The following is a 19,587-nucleotide window of genomic DNA, read 5'->3' as shown; positions in this document are numbered from 1 at the left end:
GAGTTCTCCATGCGCCGGGCAATGAGGTGGGCTGAGTGCCTCGAGGCAACTTGCAGGGAGTTGGAACAGGCCATGACTGCATCCCTGCGAGACCTCAGGGCCAGGGCAGAGGCCCGCCTCCAGGAGATTGACATGGAGTTCGATGATGCCCTGGCCCACAACATCACAGAGTGAGCCGGAAGGACTTGCCCGCCGCCATTGTATATCATTAGTTAGTGTTAGGTTTCCTTTCTCTTTTTTTCTTTTGGGACGCTTGGACAATGCCCCACGTTTTTGTATATAGTTCTTAATTAGGTAGGGGTTATTTTATAGGTTTCATTTCATGTGTTGTGCTCATGGACCCTGGTTTCAATCTTTGTACATAGTTGAACTGTGGATTTCTGAGAAAATATTATCTTGCATCACCATGGATCAATGGATTTTTAAATTTAGGTTTCCTTTGGATTTGCTTTGGTGGACGGAGAGTTTGGTCTAACTTTATTTTGGATTACTTTGGATTGTGACTTTATTTTTTATTTTTTCATTTTTGGACGTGCATTTTTGTTCTTGTTTAAAATTATTTTGATGCTTTGATTCCATTTGCTTCATTTTGCGCACAATACATTTTGATTCATTACTTCCATGTGTGGTATTCGCTCACTGGTTTACTGCATGTGACAATGTGGGTTTACACAATCACTGGCACCCAGTGTGTGTGTGACGGACATGTGTTGATGTGCATAGTTGACTTTTGGTTTGTGTCAAGAAGTAGGCCTTTCAGTGTGGGGTGGATGGGAAACTTGATTGTGTCTCAAGACTGGGGTGGCATGCAGTGGGATTTTGGTGGACATGAGGCCCATGAGTGTGCATCTTTATGACATGTTGGGTGGGGACATGAGGCGGGGCCTGCTGGCAGGTGCACGTCAATGCTGGATGGGTGTGGGCGCAGGGGGACATGAGTCGGGGCATGCTGGCAGGTGCCTGTCAATGCTGGGTGGGTGGGAGTGCAGGGGGGCATGTGTCGGAGCCTGCTGGCAGGTTCTCGTCAATGCTGGATGGGTGGGGGTGCAGGGGGACATGAGTCGGGGCCTGCTGGCAGGTGCCCGTCAATGCTGGGGGGATGGGGGTGCGGGGGGACATGAGTTGGGGCTTGCTGGCAGGTGCCTGTCAATGCTGGGGGTTGGGGGTGCAGAGGGACATGAGGTGGGGCCTGCTGGCAGGTGCCTGTCATTGCTGGGGGGTTGGGGGTGCATGGGGACATGAGTCTGGACCTGCTGGCAGGTGCCCGTCAATGCTCGGTGGGTGGGGGTGCAGGGGGACATGAGTCGGGGCCTGCTGGCATATGTTTGTCAATGCTGGGTGGGTGGGGGTGCAGGGGGACATGACTCGGTGCTCACTGGTGCATGGTGACATGTGGGCTGGATGGGGGGCATGGCCAGGGTGGATGGGCTGCCTACGGGACATGACCAGGGGTGGAGGGTAGTCCCCTGTGGTGTGGGATGGCTGCAGGGGAAGGGGGGGGGTACAGGGCACACCTTGGAGGACACACACTGCCAATTCACGTGTGGAACTCCCCGCACACCCCTCAGAATACACGTACCACTCTCACCCAGCTAAATCGTGTGTGATTCTCCCCACGCACCCCCGAAATACACGTACCCCACTCGCACAGGGCCTATCACATGTGATTCTCCACGTGCACCCCCGAAATACACGTACCCGCTCGCACAGGGACTATCACGTGTGAGTCTCCACGTGCACCCCCGAAATACACATACCCCGCTCGCACAAGGCCTATCGCATGTGATTCTCCCCGCATACCCCCGAAATACACGTACCCGCTCGCACAAGGCCTGTCGCGTGTGATTTTCCATGCGCACCACCGAAATACACGTACCCACTCGCACAAGGCCTATCGCGTGTGAATCTCCACACGCACCTCCAAAATACACGTACCCACTCGTACAAGGCCTGTCGCGTGTGATTCTCCACGCGCACCCCTCAGAATAAACGTACCCCGCTCACACAAGGCCTATCGCATGTGATTCTCCACGTGCACCCCCAAAATACATGTACCCCGATCGCACAGGGCCTATCGCGTGTGATTCCACACACGCACCCACGAAATGCATGTACCCCGCTCGCACAGGGCCTATCGTGTGTGATTCTCCCCGCGCACCCCTCAGAATACACGTCCCCCATGCACAAGGCCTATCGCGTGTGATTCTCCACGCGCACGTTCGAAATACACATTCCCGCTTGCACAAGGCCTGTTGCATGTGATTCTCCATGTGCACCCCCGAAATACACGTACCCCACTCGCACAAGCCCTTTCGCGTGTGTTTCTCCCTGCGCACCCCTCAGAATACACGTACCCTGCTCGCACAAGGCCTATCGCGTGTGATTCTCAACGCGCACCCCTAAAATACACTTACCCCGCTCACACAGGGCCAATCGTGTGTGATTCTCCCTGCGCACCCTTCAGAATACACGTACCCCGCTCGCACAAGGCCTATCACGTGTTATTCCCCACGTGCACCCCCGAAATAGACGTACCCCGCTTGCACAAGCCCATTCGCGTGTGATTCTCCACGCGCACCCCCAAAATACACGTACCCCGCTCGCACAAGCCCTTTCACGTGTGATTCTCCACGCGCACCCCCGAAATACACATACCCCGCTCGCACAAGCCCTTTCGCATGTGATTCTCCCCGCACACCCCTCAGAATACACGTCATACGTGCACAAGGCCTGTCGCGTGTGATTCTCCATGCGCACCCCTGAAATACATGTATCCGCTCACACAAGGCCTGTCGCGTGTGATTCTCCACGCGCACCCCGAAATACACGTACCCTGCTCGCACAAGCCCTTTCACATGTGATTCACCCTGCGCACCCCTCAGAATACACGTACCACACTCGCACACGGCCTATCGCGTAAGATTCTCCACGCGCACCCCCGAAATACACATACCCCGCTCGCACAAGGCCTATCGCATGTGATTCTCCCCGCATACCCCCGAAATACACGTACCCGCTCGCACAAGGCCTGTCGCGTGTGAATCTCCACACGCACCTCCAAAATACACATACCCACTCGCACAAGGCCTGTCGCGTGTGATTCTCCACGCGCACCCCTCAGAATAAACGTACCCCGCTCACACAAGGCCTATCGCATGTGATTCTCCACGTGCACCCCCGAAATACATGTACCCCGATCGCACAGGGCCTATCGCGTGTGATTCCACACACGCACCCACGAAATGCATGTACCCCGCTCGCACAGGGCCTATCGTGTGTGATTCTCCCCGCGCACCCCTCAGAATACACGTCCCCCACGCACAAGGCCTATCGCGTGTGATTCTCCACGCGCACGTTCGAAATACACGTTCCCGCTTGCACAAGGCCTGTTGCATGTGACTCTCCACGTGCACCCCCGAAATACATGTACCCCGATCGCACAGGGCCTATCGCGTGTGATTCCACACACGCACCCCCGAAATACACATACCCCACTCGCACAAGCCCTTTCGCGTGTGATTCTCCCTGCGCACCCCTCAGAATACACGTACCCTGCTCGCACAAGGCCTATCGCGTGTGATTCTCAACGCGCACCCCCGAAATACACTTACCCCGCTCACACAGGGCCAATCGTGTGTGATTCTCCCTGCGCACCCTTCAGAATACACGTACCCCGCTCGCACAAGGCCTATCACGTGTTATTCCCCACGTGCACCCCCGAAATAGACATACCCCGCTCACACAGGGCCTATCGCGTGTTAATCTCCATGCGCACCACTGAAATACACGTACCCGCTCGCACAAGGCCTGTCACATGTGATTCTCCATGCGCACCCCCGAAATACACGTACCCCGCTTGCACAAGCCCATATGCGTGTGATTCTCCACGCGCACCCCCAAAATACACGTACCCCGCTCGCACAAGCCCTTTCACGTGTGATTCTCCACGCGCACCCCCGAAATACACATACCCCGCTCGCACAAGCCCTTTCGCGTGTGATTCTCCCCGCACACCCCTCAGAATACATGTCATACGTGCACAAGGCCTGTCGCGTGTGATTCTCCATGCGCACCCCTGAAATACATGTATCCGCTCACACAAGGCCTGTCGCGTGTGATTCTCCACGCGCACCCCGAAATACACGTACCCTGCTCGCACAAGCCCTTTCACATGTGATTCACCCTGCGCACCCCTCAGAATACACGTACCACACTCGCACACAGCCTATCGCGTAAGATTCTCCATGCGCACCCCCGAAATACACGTACCCCGCTCGCACAGGGCCTATCACGTGTGATTCTTCATGTGCACCTCCGAAATACACGTACCCCGCTCGCACAGGGCCTATTGCGTGTGATTCTCCACATACACCCCCAAAATACACGTACCCGCTTGCACAAGGCCTGTCGCGTGTGATTCTCCACACGCACCCCTGAAATACACGTACCCCGTTCGCACAAGCCCTTTCGCGTGTGATTCTCCCCATGCACCCTTCAGAATACATGTACCCCGCTTGCACAAGGCTTATCGCGTGTGATTCTCCACGCGCACCCCGCTGTGAGTGGGGTACATGTATTCGGAGGGGTGCACGGGGAGTTTTACAGACATTTTCGTGGTTGGGGGGCTGTATGCTGGTCCACTGGCCTGTGCGCCATGTACGGGATTTGTGCGCTGTTCACGGCGCACGGAGCGGGGTTGGGGGCGTAACTGGCACTGCTGCAGGGACGTTGCGCCACTCTGCGCCACGGCTGGTTATGGATGGTAAAATCCATGAATACGCTGTGCGCGGAAATGGATTTTGGCACAGGCTGCTTGCGCAGACTGCCACACGCGCACACTGTGCGCCAGCCGCTTGCACCACTTGTGTGCCGGATTCTATGAATTACCCCCTAAGTGTTTTTCCACAATTATTTTGTTATTTCTTCCATCTTCTAATATTATAATTTTTTAGATAGGTGTGTGTGTAAAAAAAAATTAGACAGCAGACAGGTTTGAAAGTGACAGTTGATTATAGCAGATGGAAAAAATGACAATAAGTTCATTTTATAGGCTATACAGGTTAAGGGGCAGTTACTCTGTTTATATTCATTTTTTAAGAGTTGTACATGTACTGTGCAGAAAATATGCATACCTGTAGTTTGTATTCATGCATGTGGATATGCATGCAGCTGCAAGTAGAAATCTTGGAGACTTGTACAGTAGTTTTTGTAGTAGGTGCTTTCCAATGATATGAGACTTTTACTCAGAGTGATCTACAGTACATTTGAAGTGCTGAACTGATGATGGAGTTAGATGTAGCGGTCTTGGATGTGATTGGTGGATGGTTGTGTGACTGGTTCGCTGTATCCAATGAGGGAATGGCTCAAAGAGGGAAGTGGAAATGGTAGAAGGGCTGTCCAAGTTACGATATGTCTGTGGACATGGCAGTAGTCCGCGGACACTGCGTATTACATACGGGGATTTTGGGGTGGAGAGGCATGCAAATGAGAATGAGCAGAGCAATTGATTGGTCAGTAAAGTTAAGTGGGTGTGTTGTGTAAGGAGAGAGTTTGTCAGAAAGTATTTTTCCTGAGAGAAGAACAGTTAGCTATGGATGTGTGTTTCAGAAAATAGATTGTCTGGATTTTGGGAGACTCATGGATACATTGGTTGGAGGTGCATGCACAATGCTGTGGAGTAGCTGCAGATCTTGGATTCCCTCATGTGGAAATGCACTGGTATGGAGTGTGTGGAATGAAGTGGCTTGGCTTGGTACCTCTCTTTGCTAGTTTGGAGACAGAGCTTCATCCAGACATAATTATAATTCATTGTGGAGGAAACAGTTTAGGACATGTATTAGGAATTTCTTTGCAATTTGCGATGAAAGAAGGACTTGGGAAGGTCATGAACATGTTTCCAAATTCCCAAGTAATTTTTTCTCGTATTGTGAAGAGACAAATGTGGCTGCATTCTTCTTCATTTGGTCCACAAATGGAGAAAGCAAGGCGGAATGTTAATAAGGCTGTTTGTGCTTTTCTAAGAGATGTTGGCATGTCCTCTTTCCACAATGAAAATATTATATTTCGTTGCACCTACATTTTTCGCAGAGATGGAGTTCATCTTACTTACATTATGCTGGTAACTAGATTTTTCTGAGAAATGTACAAAATGCATTGCGTCCTTTTGTGGAATTACAGCCATCCATTTTGCAGTAGGTGTTGACTATTTTAAGTTTTTCAAACACAAAAAAACACCACCAAAAGGCTCTTTTCAGAGCCACCACTTCCTCCCAGAGAAAAAAAAAGTGCAATTATTTTGATAGGACAGTACCCCAAAATTTTAGATGTTCGCGAACTGTCTGCAGACTTCTAAAATAAAATCCACAGGGCACTGCTCCATTTATTTGTCACTTCTATTTTTAGACTGTGAAAGGTGGCTCTGAAAAGTGCCTTTTTTAAAATTGTTGTTGTTTTATTTTTTTTTGTTTTTTTTACACACGACACACTAGAAGAGGAGGGGAAAGGAGGGTAAAGGGGACACCAACCACGGGGATAAGAAAGGGTGGGTGGAGAGAGGAAGATGTAGGGTGGGCCTTACTTAGGTAGTGGGCAGGTCTTCTCGTGCTCTGAGACTGTAGTCTCGAAAGCACTTCGAAGTCTCTCCCCCCTGCAGAGAACTGCATCACAGTAAATGCACAAAACTGTGACCCTCGAAAGGTAAGGGTCATCAGCATTGTGAATGGCCTGTGAGGCAGCTGGAGGGATGCACTCTCCCACAGGAGTGTCTCTTGTGGTGAGAGGAGTGGAAACTGAGTAGAGGAACTCAACCTACTACGCTCCTCACAAGGTACAACCTTGCAAACGGCCCCACCATGGGTGCAGGTGACCTTGTTCGCACACGCTTTGTGTATGTTACCATGAATGGAAAATAACCACCACACCCAAGACTCACGGCGAGTGCTGTTAGTAGGGACTTCCACTACCTCATCCTCGTCATCCTCTTCATTCTCCTGTACATCTTCACGCCTGTTCCCCTCTTCAGGCCCTTGGGGGGTGGTGGTGGTGGAGGGAGTGGGAGTGGTGCTGAGGCAGATGTAGCACCAGGTTGAAGTACAGCAGCCATGGATGCAATCTGGTTTCAAGATGCAACAGGAAAGGCAGCAAAAGCAGGTCAATCTTCAATAGTAGAAAGACAGAATGAAGATGAGCTCTGGGGTGTGGCCTTTTATAGGGGTGCAGGTGCGGTCCTCGGACATCCGTGCTGTCCTCGGACAGATCGAACACCCCAAAAAGGGTCAAAAAGTTCCAAAAAGTACGTAGAAAGTCAGGGTCATTGTCTGGGACATGTGCTATGGTGAATTTTTACTATAAAATACTGTGGATTGCCTGAAAAGGTACTTTTAAAATGTTCGGGGACCTGGACAGTGTCCTCAATTCAGGACACATGCTCAGCGTGGGTGCGGTCACATGATGGCTTCGCGAACATGTCCGCAAAGGGAACGGGTGTCCACAGGACACCAAATGCATGGGAACGGTCGTGCACACGTGCACGGATTTTCTACCGACAGTGTTCGGGTCCTGAAACTAATTAAAAGTGTGACACAAGTGAGACAGACAGTTACGGACAGGCGCAATGTTCGTAGGACTCATGGGTGTGGTGCGCATGTATGTAGATATTCTACGACAGTGTTCGGGTCCTGAAATTAATTAGAAATGCGACACAAGTGAGACAAACAGTTACGGACACCGCGTGTGTTCTTAGAACAGTTTTAACTTGCCTGTGAACAAAACGGACAGATATAGTGTCCTTAGGACACCTCCATTTTTGTTTGATTACGGACATCCCGGACACCGTGTGTGTTCTTAGAACAGTTTCAACTTGCCTGCGAACAGTACGGACGGGTATAGTGTCCTTAGGACACCTCCATTTTCGTTTGATTACGGACAACCCGGACACCGCATGTGTTTTTAGAACAGCTTCAACTTGCCTGCGAACAGTACGGATAGGCATAGTGTCCTTAGGACACCTCCATTTTGGTTAATTGCGGACATTCCGGACACCGAGTGTGTTGTAAAACCAGTTCCATTTTGCTTGCGGACAGTACGGACAGGTATAGTGTACTTAGGATACCCCCATTTTGGTTATTTGCGGAAATTCCAGACAGCGAGTATGTTCTAAGAACAGTTCCATTTTGCTTGCAGACAGTACGGACATGTATAGTGTCCTTAGGCACCCGCATTTTGGTTAATTGCAGACATCCCAGACACCGAGTGTGTTCTTAGAACAGTTTCAACCTGACTGCGGTCATTACGGACACTTATAGTGTCCTTAGCTCACCTCCATTTTGGTTAATTGCAGACATTCCGGACACCAAGTGTGTTCTAAGAACAGTTCCATTTTGCTTGCGGACAGTGTGGACAGGCATAGTGTCCTTAGGACACCCCCATTTTGGTTAATTGCGGACATCTCGCACCACCACTATGCACTGCTAAGACTAACACCCATGACATCAATGATGACATCACAAATGTCATTGATGACATTTCTGGGGTTTTTCGGTTTTATTTGTAACCATAACATTGCTTTAACAACGTTTTGTTCACTGAATTTCATAGGTTTGTTAGTAGTGCAACTTACCCATAACATCCCTTTAACAAAGCTTTTTCACTGGATTTCATAGGTTTTTACTAAAATACCCTTAGTTTATATAGATATACGGTACAACATACTGAACCCCCTGTCCCATGCTAGTGGCTGTAATGCCCGCGGACCATGCGAATGTCCGGGGACGATCTCGGTCAACATCAACACTGTCCAAAAGCTCAGGGGGTATCTTACATTTTTATATCAAACACCAACACACTGTACATGTTCAAAGAGCAGCATATAAATAAATTAGAAGTGCAAACTGTATATGTAAGACACCAACAGTCCAATTACATAGCATATGAAACATAATGGAACATACCAAAAAATAACATATGCCTCCAGCAGAGTTACCTCACATAAACTGCACAGCATATATCAACAGCACACCTACAAAGCAGTAACAGGAAAACTGAAATACAAACTGGTAAGTACATTACATTAGTTCCTATAGTTATAAACTTTCTTTAGTAGGATACACTAAAACATTATTTATCTTTTTTTTACACAGAAATGGCTAGCACTCTGGAGTGTCTTGAAGAAAATTTTCCCCTGGATGAAATAAGTGAAAACAGTGATACTAATGGTAGACACTGCAGTTTCCAATGTAAGCCTATTAATACACATTATATTATATTTACCTAACACATACAGAACATAAGAATAATACTGAGACAGACACTGTGGAAAACCATCTACAATGTTTAGAACAAAGAATTTAGAAAACCATATCATGGTGGAAAAAATTTAATATCACTGTCCCACGGGCACCTGTACCCCTTCTCCATGTCCCAGTCAACCATCCCCAAAATTTCCCCATCACCAAAAACCTTATGATGAGACCTTAATACCTTCCTCCCCTACCATCCAACATGCAGAAAACCCTAATTACCTTATGTATGTCTCAATTTCTGCTTCCCCCTCTCTTTAATAATGTCTATATTTTTGTACAATAATAAAATATTATGTATACTGTTCCTATATTTCTCTGTGTTTTTTTTTAAAGGCTGTTAGGCTGTCTGCAGACGGTGCGGCTGTCCGGGATGTCCGCAATTAACCAAAATGGGGGTGTCCTAAGGACACTATGTCTGTTCGTACTGTCCTCAATCAAAATGGAGGTGTCCGTAGGACACATAATCTGTCTGCATGTCTGCTATTAATCAAAATAGGGTGTCCTAAGAACATCCTCCCTGTTTGTATTTTCTGCAATCAGAGGGGATGTGTCCATTGAACACATAACCCGTCCGCATGTTTGCAAAGTTATGATGCGCCTTTAATTAGTTTGGGACACTTGCACCAATGCGCATGCCACCCTACGATCATTGCGCCTGTCTGTAACTGTCTGCCGCATGTGTGTCATACTTTTAATTAGTTCGGGGACCCAAACTCTGTCCGTAGAACACCAGCGCACATGCGTACATCCGACCCCGCACATTTGGTGTCCTATGGACAGCCGTCCCATTTGCAAATGTGTCCGCGACATCATCATGTGACTGCACACATGCTAAGGGCGGGTCCTTGTCTGCGAACACAGTCCGGGCCCCCGGACTCACACAAAAAGTCCTTTCTTGAGCAATACAAGGTATTTTACTGTGTAACTTCACCCTTGCACATGTCCCAGACCATCTCCTTAGCGATTTGGATAATTTTTTTGGAACTTTTTGAGCCCTCTTTGGTGTTCAAAATTTTCCCGGACAGTACAGCTGTCCGCAAAGTGCTCACAGCATCCCTATAAAAGGCCACACACCAGAGGTGCTCCTCATTCTATTTTTGGACTTCCAGTACAGACACTGCTCCACACTGGTGGATTGCTCTTTCCTATCTGCTGATTGCTGACTTCCTGTAGGTTCCTGAGAACTTTGGAGATGGCATCGATGGCTGCTCCTGCTGCTGCTGCTTCTGCCTCAGCACCATCCCCACCCCCTCCACCACCACCACCTTCACAAACACCTGGTAAGGGGAACAGGCATGGTGATGCAGAGAGGGATGAAGAGGAAAATGAGGATGAGGTAGAGGAAATCCTTACTAGGGCCGGCCAGTGTGAGTCTTTGGTGTGAAGGTTATTTACCACCGTTGGAGGGGTACCCAAGGCACGTGCAAACAAGGTGCACTGCACTGAGTGGCAGATGGAGCTCAGTCGTGCAAACCAGGCTTGTATAACTATGGGACCACCACCAGGCGGTGACACCTCAACTCGTTACACGCGGCGGCTGTTCGGAGGGTTGTCCCCTATGATGGAACTAGTAGGTTTATTTCCTCTACAGCATCCTCTGGATCCGCTCCTGTTAACACAAGAGATACTCCTGTGGGGCAGCACATCCCTAAACCAGCCTTGGAGGCCATACACAATGCATTAGACCCTACTTATGTATGTACTGTGACGCAGTACTCTGCAGGGGGGAGTCATTTCGAAATGCTTTCGAGGCTGTGGTCCGGGAGCATGAGAAAGACTGCCAACTACCTAAGTACGGCCCACCCTACATCTTCCTCTCTCCACCTGCCTTTTCTCATCCCTGTGGTTGGTGTTCCTTCCCGACGCACCTTACCTTTCCTTTCCTTGTGTGTCATGTAAAAAAACACCAAAAAAGTATGAAATCACAAAAACAAACAAAAAAGTCTCTTTTCAGAGCCACCTTTCACAGTTTAAAAATAGAAGTGCCAATGAAATACTGCAGGGCCCTGTGCATTTTAAAAAGTCCACGGACAGTCAGGATACTTTGAAAAAAATTGCTGCAAGGGTAGCAAAAACATTGCACTGTTTTTCAAGGTCAAAGAGGTGGCTCTGAAAAGAGGCTTTTTGTGGTTTTTGTTTTTAAAAAAGTAGAATTGGTCAACACTTACTACAAAAATGGTTGCTATAGTTCCAAAAAGGGCTTTAATGCATTTTGTATATTTCGCAGAAAATCTGATTGCCAGCATCGGTCAGATGGACTCCATTCCTGTGAAAAATGTTTGTGCTGCGAAACATAATATTTTCATTGTGGAAAGAGGACATGCCAACATCTCTTAAAAAGACACAAACAACCTTGTTCTTGCTGAGATTGCGTCTTGCTTTCTCCACTTGTGGACCAAATGAAGAAGAGTGTAGCCAAATTTGCTCTGCACATACGAGAAAACATTACTCGGGAGTTTGGAAACATGTCCATCACTTTCCCAAGTTCTTCTTTAATTGCAAACTGCAATGAGATTCTAGTAACATGTCCTAAAATATTCCCTCCACAATGAATAATAATATTGTCTGCATGACGGTGTGTCACCAAAGTGGCACAAAGAGGGACCAAATCCAGCCACTTGATTCTGCGCACTCCATACCACTTTAAATCCACATGATGGAATCCAAGATCTGCAGCCACTCCCTATTTCTGTACAAGCACCTCCAACCAATGTATCCATGAATCTCCCAAAAATCCAAATACTCTGCTTCTTAAAAGACATAACCATAGTCATAGGTATCTCGTCTCATCTAAGCAAACAGATCTTCTGACACAATCCCTCCTTACAAACCAGACCCAGTAAACCTTATCCACCAATCCCCTAACATTCAGAGACCCATTTCCATGCCTACCAACCACAAAATCCCCAGATGTAACAGGCACTGTCCGCGGACTACTGTAATGGCCGCGGACATATCGTGCAATTTTTGGGAATAGAGACACATATTTCAACCGGGGTAAGGGATTTAAATGTAAGGGTGGCTCTGAAAAGAGCCTTTTTTGTAAAGTTGCTTGTAAACAAACACCTTTGCTTTTTTATTTTTTCTTATTTTCCTCTTTTTCACATTCTCACAGACTTATATGAACCTTTTCAAAGCATCCCTTAGATTGCACAACCAAACAGAATTTTGAATAGTGGATAGAGAAATGCCATCTGCATTGAAAAAGTTCAAAGTCTGAGTATTAATGTTGCCATTGTCACAGGAGAACATTCCATAACTGCAAAGAAATGCCAACATTCGCTTGTTAACAACACACCTTTCAACATTTTGCTGGGGAGACAGTACATTTGGATTATTCCATAGTGCTTTAGGTGTTATATAAGAAAAAAGCCACCTTTGCAGTAGTAAACAACAACATCAGTTGCTGTACCAACTGCTTTAAATCTAAAAGCAAACTTCCTGCACTAATATATCCCAAATGCTCTCCTCCACAATGCAGTATCAAAACATCAGGACTACCAACAGTAGCCATAAATCTGCACAAATCAAACAAAGCCTGCAAATGACAGCTTCGCACAAAGTTCCAAAAAGGCTGCACACCCGGAAAACCAAGATCTCCAGAAATCCCTCTTCCCACAGCATACCTCTTCAGATAATGCACAAAAAAATCTCCCACTATCCACACAGTAATACTATGTCTCTCTTCAACACTAGTCATCTTCACTATGCAGCCAATAATTAGCACATTTGATTGGCTAATCCTCGAGTATACTCCCATTTACATGCAAGCTAGACACAGAAGCCCCGGATGTGACAAGCCCGGTCCGCGAACTCCTGCGGTGTCCGCGGACATCGTAACACAGAAACAGCCCTTCTTCCCTTTGCACTTCACTCTCTACAGCACTCTTCGATTGGCTACTGTTAAACAGTCACTCAACTATCCACCAGTCACATCCAAGACCTCTATATCTAACTCTAGCATCACTTTCACTGCAAGTCTTCTGTCACTGGAAAACACATACAGCAAAAACGATGTAATACTTACCAAGATTTCTGCTTCCAGCTTGATCTACATCTACATACAACAACACAAAATACAGGTATAAGCACTTTATGTATATTAGAATTGCAACTCTATTATAAATGCAAATAAACAAAATACCTGCACTTACCCTACAAAACCAACAAAAAAACATACTGTATATTCTCTTATATCCTATCATCAAGTTTCACTTGCAAATCTATCCGCTTTACTACTTTGCATTTACCAAAATCATTCATTGTAATATGCAAACTATCATTTTCTTCTTTCTATTTCTCATTTTCACAACTACTTACTCCTTCATACACATGTTATCAAATTACTACAATGGACATACAACTGGAACCCAGTTTGTATCTTACCAAACAAAATAAACTGCATATATATAAATAAGCATCCTTTGCACAACTAACAAACGCACCATTATTGCAATTATCTATATAGAGAAGAATAATCAATTTTTACAGACAGAAACATTCTCCTCTACAATCTATTTATCTTTATAAACCTATTTTTCTCACCCTCCTACAACTTCCACTAATCTATGTACACACTAAATAATACAACAACAACACTAACAACCTTACAATGATACTAGAACTCCAAATTACCCATTCATATACACACCTCCATAATTTAACACATACAGTACCTCAACTTGACAATACATCTTCATGTAAATTGAACTCATCTATTTTTCAAAAACAATTACTTCACAATTAACACATATATGTACTAATTCCTTCTTTTGCAATTACAGTGAAGACCACACTCTGCAACATTTTTTTAAGGAAACCCTGCCACACTTACTACATATAAAAATACCTTCAACAACTTCAAAACTATCATCAGTTAGAATACGCCTACAAGTATCTAACTGCACCAACCAAATAGATGCATGACTACTTCTAAAATGCAACAAGAATAAACAATTAGAATACGCACACAGGTATCTAATTGTAACAATACTACCACCAATTCCAAACCAAAAACCATACACCTATTCAATTCCTCCTATTGAAATCAACCATGGATTTGTTTCCCACAGACCCAATGATTTTATGAACAAACACAGGAACTGAGCAAAGTGCACAGTACACTGGTCTGAACTATAGTACTTGTAAAGTACTAACTATGAGGGTCAACAAACTACAGAAATATCTACTATGCAAGGCAATAACTCATTACAAACTACGTACACTAATATGTGATCCTTTCTTTTATCACAGAGATTGAAAAAACAATGTATACTCCAATTCCCCATGCCATGAGACAACTGCATACAGCCTCAAAAAAGCAAACAGTAAGTATGTAATGTTTGGACTCACACATACTGCAACATAGCACACCAATGCAAGCAAACACCTAACCATACACCACAACCTAAAATGTCTGTTTACATGGGTATATTATGCCGCAGTGGTTGTGGCCAACGCCTACAGTCTTGACTGCATGGCCTGGCCAAAACTCTACATACAGCCTCATCAAAGCAAACACGAAGTATATAATGATTTGACTCACAAACACTGCAACATAGCACACCCATGCAAGCAAGCACCTGACCATAGACCACAACCCAAAATGTTTACTTGCAAGGGTATCTTATGCTGCAGTCGTTGTGGCCAAGGCCTACAGTCTTCACTGCATGGCTTGGCCAAAACTCTAGATACAGCCTCAACAAAGCAAACAACAAGTATACAATGAAGTCACAACCACCACAACATAACACACCCATGCAAACAAACACCTGACCACTAACTACAACCTCAAAATACCTAGAGTCTTAGGTGCCAACATTCTAAACACAATCCAACAAACCAGAAGCCGGTCAAGTGGTACAGCGAGTAGAGCGCTCGCTTTGACATCCGTGCAGAGCCTGCTAACGCAGGTTCGAATCCCAGCGGGGCCAAACTCAGCCTTTTATCCTTCCAAGGTCAATAAATGAGCACCACACAGTGGGTAATGATGAGCAGTGCTCAGATACCTGAGAGTTTGTGGCGCTATATAAGTGCCAAATTATTATTATTATTTATGTCCACTATCTTATAAACACTATTAAACTACTTTCAATCAGTACACAAACCTTTTTAAAACATACCCACTATGCAGCCCACATACCACACTCAAGATGTTTGCTTGCATGGGTGTGTTATGCTGCGGTGGTTGTGGCGAGGTCCTAGAGTCTATGGTGCATGGCTGCATGCACCCAAGACTCTAGGCCTTGTCCACAACCACCGCAGCATAACACACCCATGCAAGCAAACACCTGCCAACTGACCACAACCCAAAAACATAACACAGCCACCTCAAAACCTATACACTTCAATTTACATGCTAAAACAAAAATTACAGTAAATGCACAAACTCTTCAATACATACCCTCTCACCCAATACTCTACTAACTTCCCAAAACGAATACATCAAAGCATAGTAAAATTGCCAATAGTGTGACCAGTGTTTGGTATATCTGTGGAGAACCACAGTGACCACAGACACCGCAATCACATAACGGCCTTCTCCCACCTAAACAAATACAGCATTTGACCCATCTCTCACTCCCCCACCATCTCCAGCCACTCCTACACACCAACACACTCCCCAAAATTGAATTCCTGCTCTGTTCCACGCGGGAGCATCAAGAAAATGTGACGCACCTCATGCTTCACTCCAACCAATCGGCGAACACGCTGCCTTTCCGCAGACATGATGTAAGCCCATTGGCCAATCGGTGTCCTGTCCGCAGAGCAAACAGGGAAGTGTGTCCGCGGAGTGGACATAGATATCACACATTTTTTTAGACCTACTTTTTGGTTGTTTTAAAAAAAACTACTGGACGGATTTCCAAAAATTTTACAAAAGCAGGCTTTCGGGACCAAGCCCCTTCTACTGCCACAAATTTGGTGAAAATCGTTCCAGCGGCCATGCACCCAGGACTCTAGGCCCTGGCCACAACCACTGCCGCATAACACACCCATGCTACCAAACGTTTTGACTGTGGTATGTAGGCTGCTTAGGGGATATATGTTTTCAAAAGTTTGTGTACTGTTTCATTTGTTGAGGCTGTATGTACAGTTTTGGTCAGGCCATGCAGTCAAGATTGTAGGGTTTGGCAACAAGCACTGCAGCATAAGATACCCATGGAAGCAAACATTTTGGATTGTGGTCTATGGTTAGATGTTTGCTTGAATGGGTGTGTTATGCTGTGCTGTTTGTGAGTCAGTTCATGATATACTTACTGTTAGACTGTTTGTGATTGTATGCAGCTCTTTCATGACATGGGTAATTGGAGCAAACATTCTTTTTCAATCTCTGTGATAAAAGAAAAGATCATATGTTAGTGTAGGTAGTTCATAATGAGTTATTACATTGCATAATAGACATTTCTGTATTTTGTTGACCCTCAAAGTTAGTACTTTAGAAGTTCTATATTTGTGCAATTTGCTCAGTTCCTTGTTTGTTTATTAAATCATAAATCATTGGGTCTGTGGGAAAAATCCATGCTGGATTAAAAAAAAACCTTTCTACGTTGTGGTTCAATATATTTATTGCATTAATTTCAGTAGGAGGAACTGAATAAGTGTATGTTTTTGATTTGGAAGTGGTGGTAGTATTGTTGCAATTAGATAGTAGTTGGTGTATTATATTTGTTTATTTCTTTCTCCATTTTAGTGGTATTTATCTATCTGTTGGTTTGATGCAGATTTTTGGGGCAGTTAGATACCTGTTGGAGTATTCTAACTGCATATTTCTTGTTTGATTTTAGTGGTATTTATCGGTTTGCTTGTTGCAGAATTGTGGGGCAGTTAGATATCTGTTGGCGGATTCTAGCTGTTTATTTCCTTCACATTTTAGTGGTATTCAATTATTTGTTTACTTGTTGCAGAATCTTGGGGCAGTTAGATACCTGTTGGCATATTGTAACAGTTCATAGTTTTGATGTTGAAGTTTTGTTAATATTCATGTACAGATTAGTTAGTAAATTTTGGTTTTAAGAATATTAAATAAACGTTTATAAGATTTGCTAGTAATCTCTGTTTTAGAGTAATGGTTGTATCATTACATTCAAAGCATCCACATTTCATTTTTATATATGCAGTGTAGTGACCTGCATTGGTTGTGGCTCCTGCATGGTAGATTACTCCTATTGTGAAGGTTTTCTTACCAAGTGATACTTGACCACTGAAGGTGAGCGTCCCCCAGATAGCACGATCCTCCCCACAATAAGAGACAATAATGGACTCTCCCAGGATGGGAATAAGGCCAGGACAAAGTGCGGGTGAGCTTAAATGGGAGTTTATCAATCAGAATAGGGCATGCAAAGAACTCTGCAAACTCCGAGAGCGGTCTGTCCGACAATAGCAAAGACAGGCGTATATATTTACAGAATGCGTCATAAGAACCTACATGCTATAGGGGGCACAAGTTAGTGGGGATTGGGTGACGACGACTAACTATAGGTGTTGCTGCGATGTGGTTCGCCGTGGCTGGAGGACGTCACTGGTTACCCTCGTGGGTTGGGCTGGGCCTGGCAGGTCAGCTGGGCTCATCCAGACGGTGTTGTTGTGCCAGCCGTGACCATTGTCAGTGATGAATGTCTTTCCTGGTTTTCTGCCCGAGGGCCACGCACACCGCAGTCATTCAACATTGCAATATTATCTTCCCTGGTAAATCTTCCAATAGCTTATTCTACAGGTTAATGCAACACAGGAGGAATGCACCTAGAGTGGGGTCTTTTGGCGATACATCAATACATGGTTACCATCGTCCTGTTGACCGGGTATCATAGGTCGCGAGGTTGGGTCTCAGGGCATGGGACAGGCGGTCCGCGTTATCATGTCTCGTTAGAAGTCATTACGGATGTGTTCCTGTAGTGTTGCCATAATATTGGGTGTCCTAATTTTACAGGGGCCATTAACCTAAGGTGAGCCGGTGGATCGTGGAGCCTAAGAAAGGGCGCCTTTGGATCTGTGTTTTTAGGCCAGGGTTTACTGCTGGGTTGTAAATAATTCAGGTGGCAGGCCGTGGCCTTGGGCGCTGCGGGGGAATGTGAATGTTTGAAGCGGCTCCAGCCGAATTGGGGGAGGTGGAGCAGAGCAGCACAGGCCTCTGCTTTTTCGTCTGGCAGGCTTAAATGGGAGGAAGGGGGAATGGCCTTGCATGTGCTCACAAAGGTATTTTCCTCGTGTGTTGCAGATTTAGGTGGAAGAGGCATAAATATACACATAATATACAATACTCATTGAGTCTTTTCAAAGCTCATGTTTTTGACATTGTTAGTGCCTTTCACATGGCCATTTTGACCATGATACTTATACGCTAAGTATTTAACACCTACAACATTTTGTTACATGTCTATACATGTGCGGTAAGTGAGGTAGTAGTAAGGTTGGTGGAGCGCGCAGCAACAACCCGCCAATAAGACTGACGGCAGTGACACATGGTGAGCTTGGACACACATATGGTGCATTTTCATGCACCCCTTGCATGAGCTCCCAATAGGGTTGCATTTGTCTTTCCTTGCACTCTAGCAGCATTAGTTCAGTTATGGCATGGGGCCTTGGGGTGTAGTCTTGTTAGTGAAACACAAAACATAAAAAAAACCCGGGACACTTCTACTATTTGTGCATAGCTACGGGGATGTGGGTATGTTATCCCGAATGTTATATAAGCACACATTCTGCCATCTCCATGGAGGTTACAGGTTTTTAATCAGAAAGGTCGGGGAGAGAAAAGTTTCATCACAGGTGGTTTGCTCATTAGTATTCGGGGACTCTGCTTTTGTCAGGGGGCCATTTACAGTTCTTTTCCACCCGGCCCTGCTGACCGGGTCATACTGAGAACAGTGATACAGGTGAAATGTTACAGTGTATGCATCTAGCACTAGCTCATGTCCGTCCGTTCGTGGGAACGGGCGCTCAGCGGATCTGCCAGGGAGCTGCGGCCACAGGGATAAGTGAAACTCTCCAAGGGTGGGGGCCGTGCTGCGGTGCATAGGGCTCAGGCCATCTTTATGACACAAAATGGTTTCCAGGGCCTAACTAAATTCAGCATGTTTGGTCAATATCTTCAGCCAGTGGCCCACCCACCACCTGGGTCCTGGTGGCAGGGGGAACCCTTGACGAGCCATGGACTTCACTGGGGGGAGAGGATGCAGGGGAGGGGGTCTCTTGGACCAATCCTCCCATACATTTCCCCCCTTTCCTTACTTAAGTAACGAATACTTTAAATCCTCCAACCTCCTGCACTCTTCCTCGTCAGCTATAG

Source organism: Ambystoma mexicanum, chromosome 7q (assembly GCF_040938575.1).
Source record: "Ambystoma mexicanum isolate Mex_15411 chromosome 7q, UKY_AmexF1_1, whole genome shotgun sequence".
NCBI lineage: Eukaryota > Metazoa > Chordata > Amphibia > Caudata > Ambystomatidae > Ambystoma > Ambystoma mexicanum.
The sequence above is the reverse complement of the archived record's forward strand: the minus strand, read 5'-3'. Positions refer to the sequence as shown.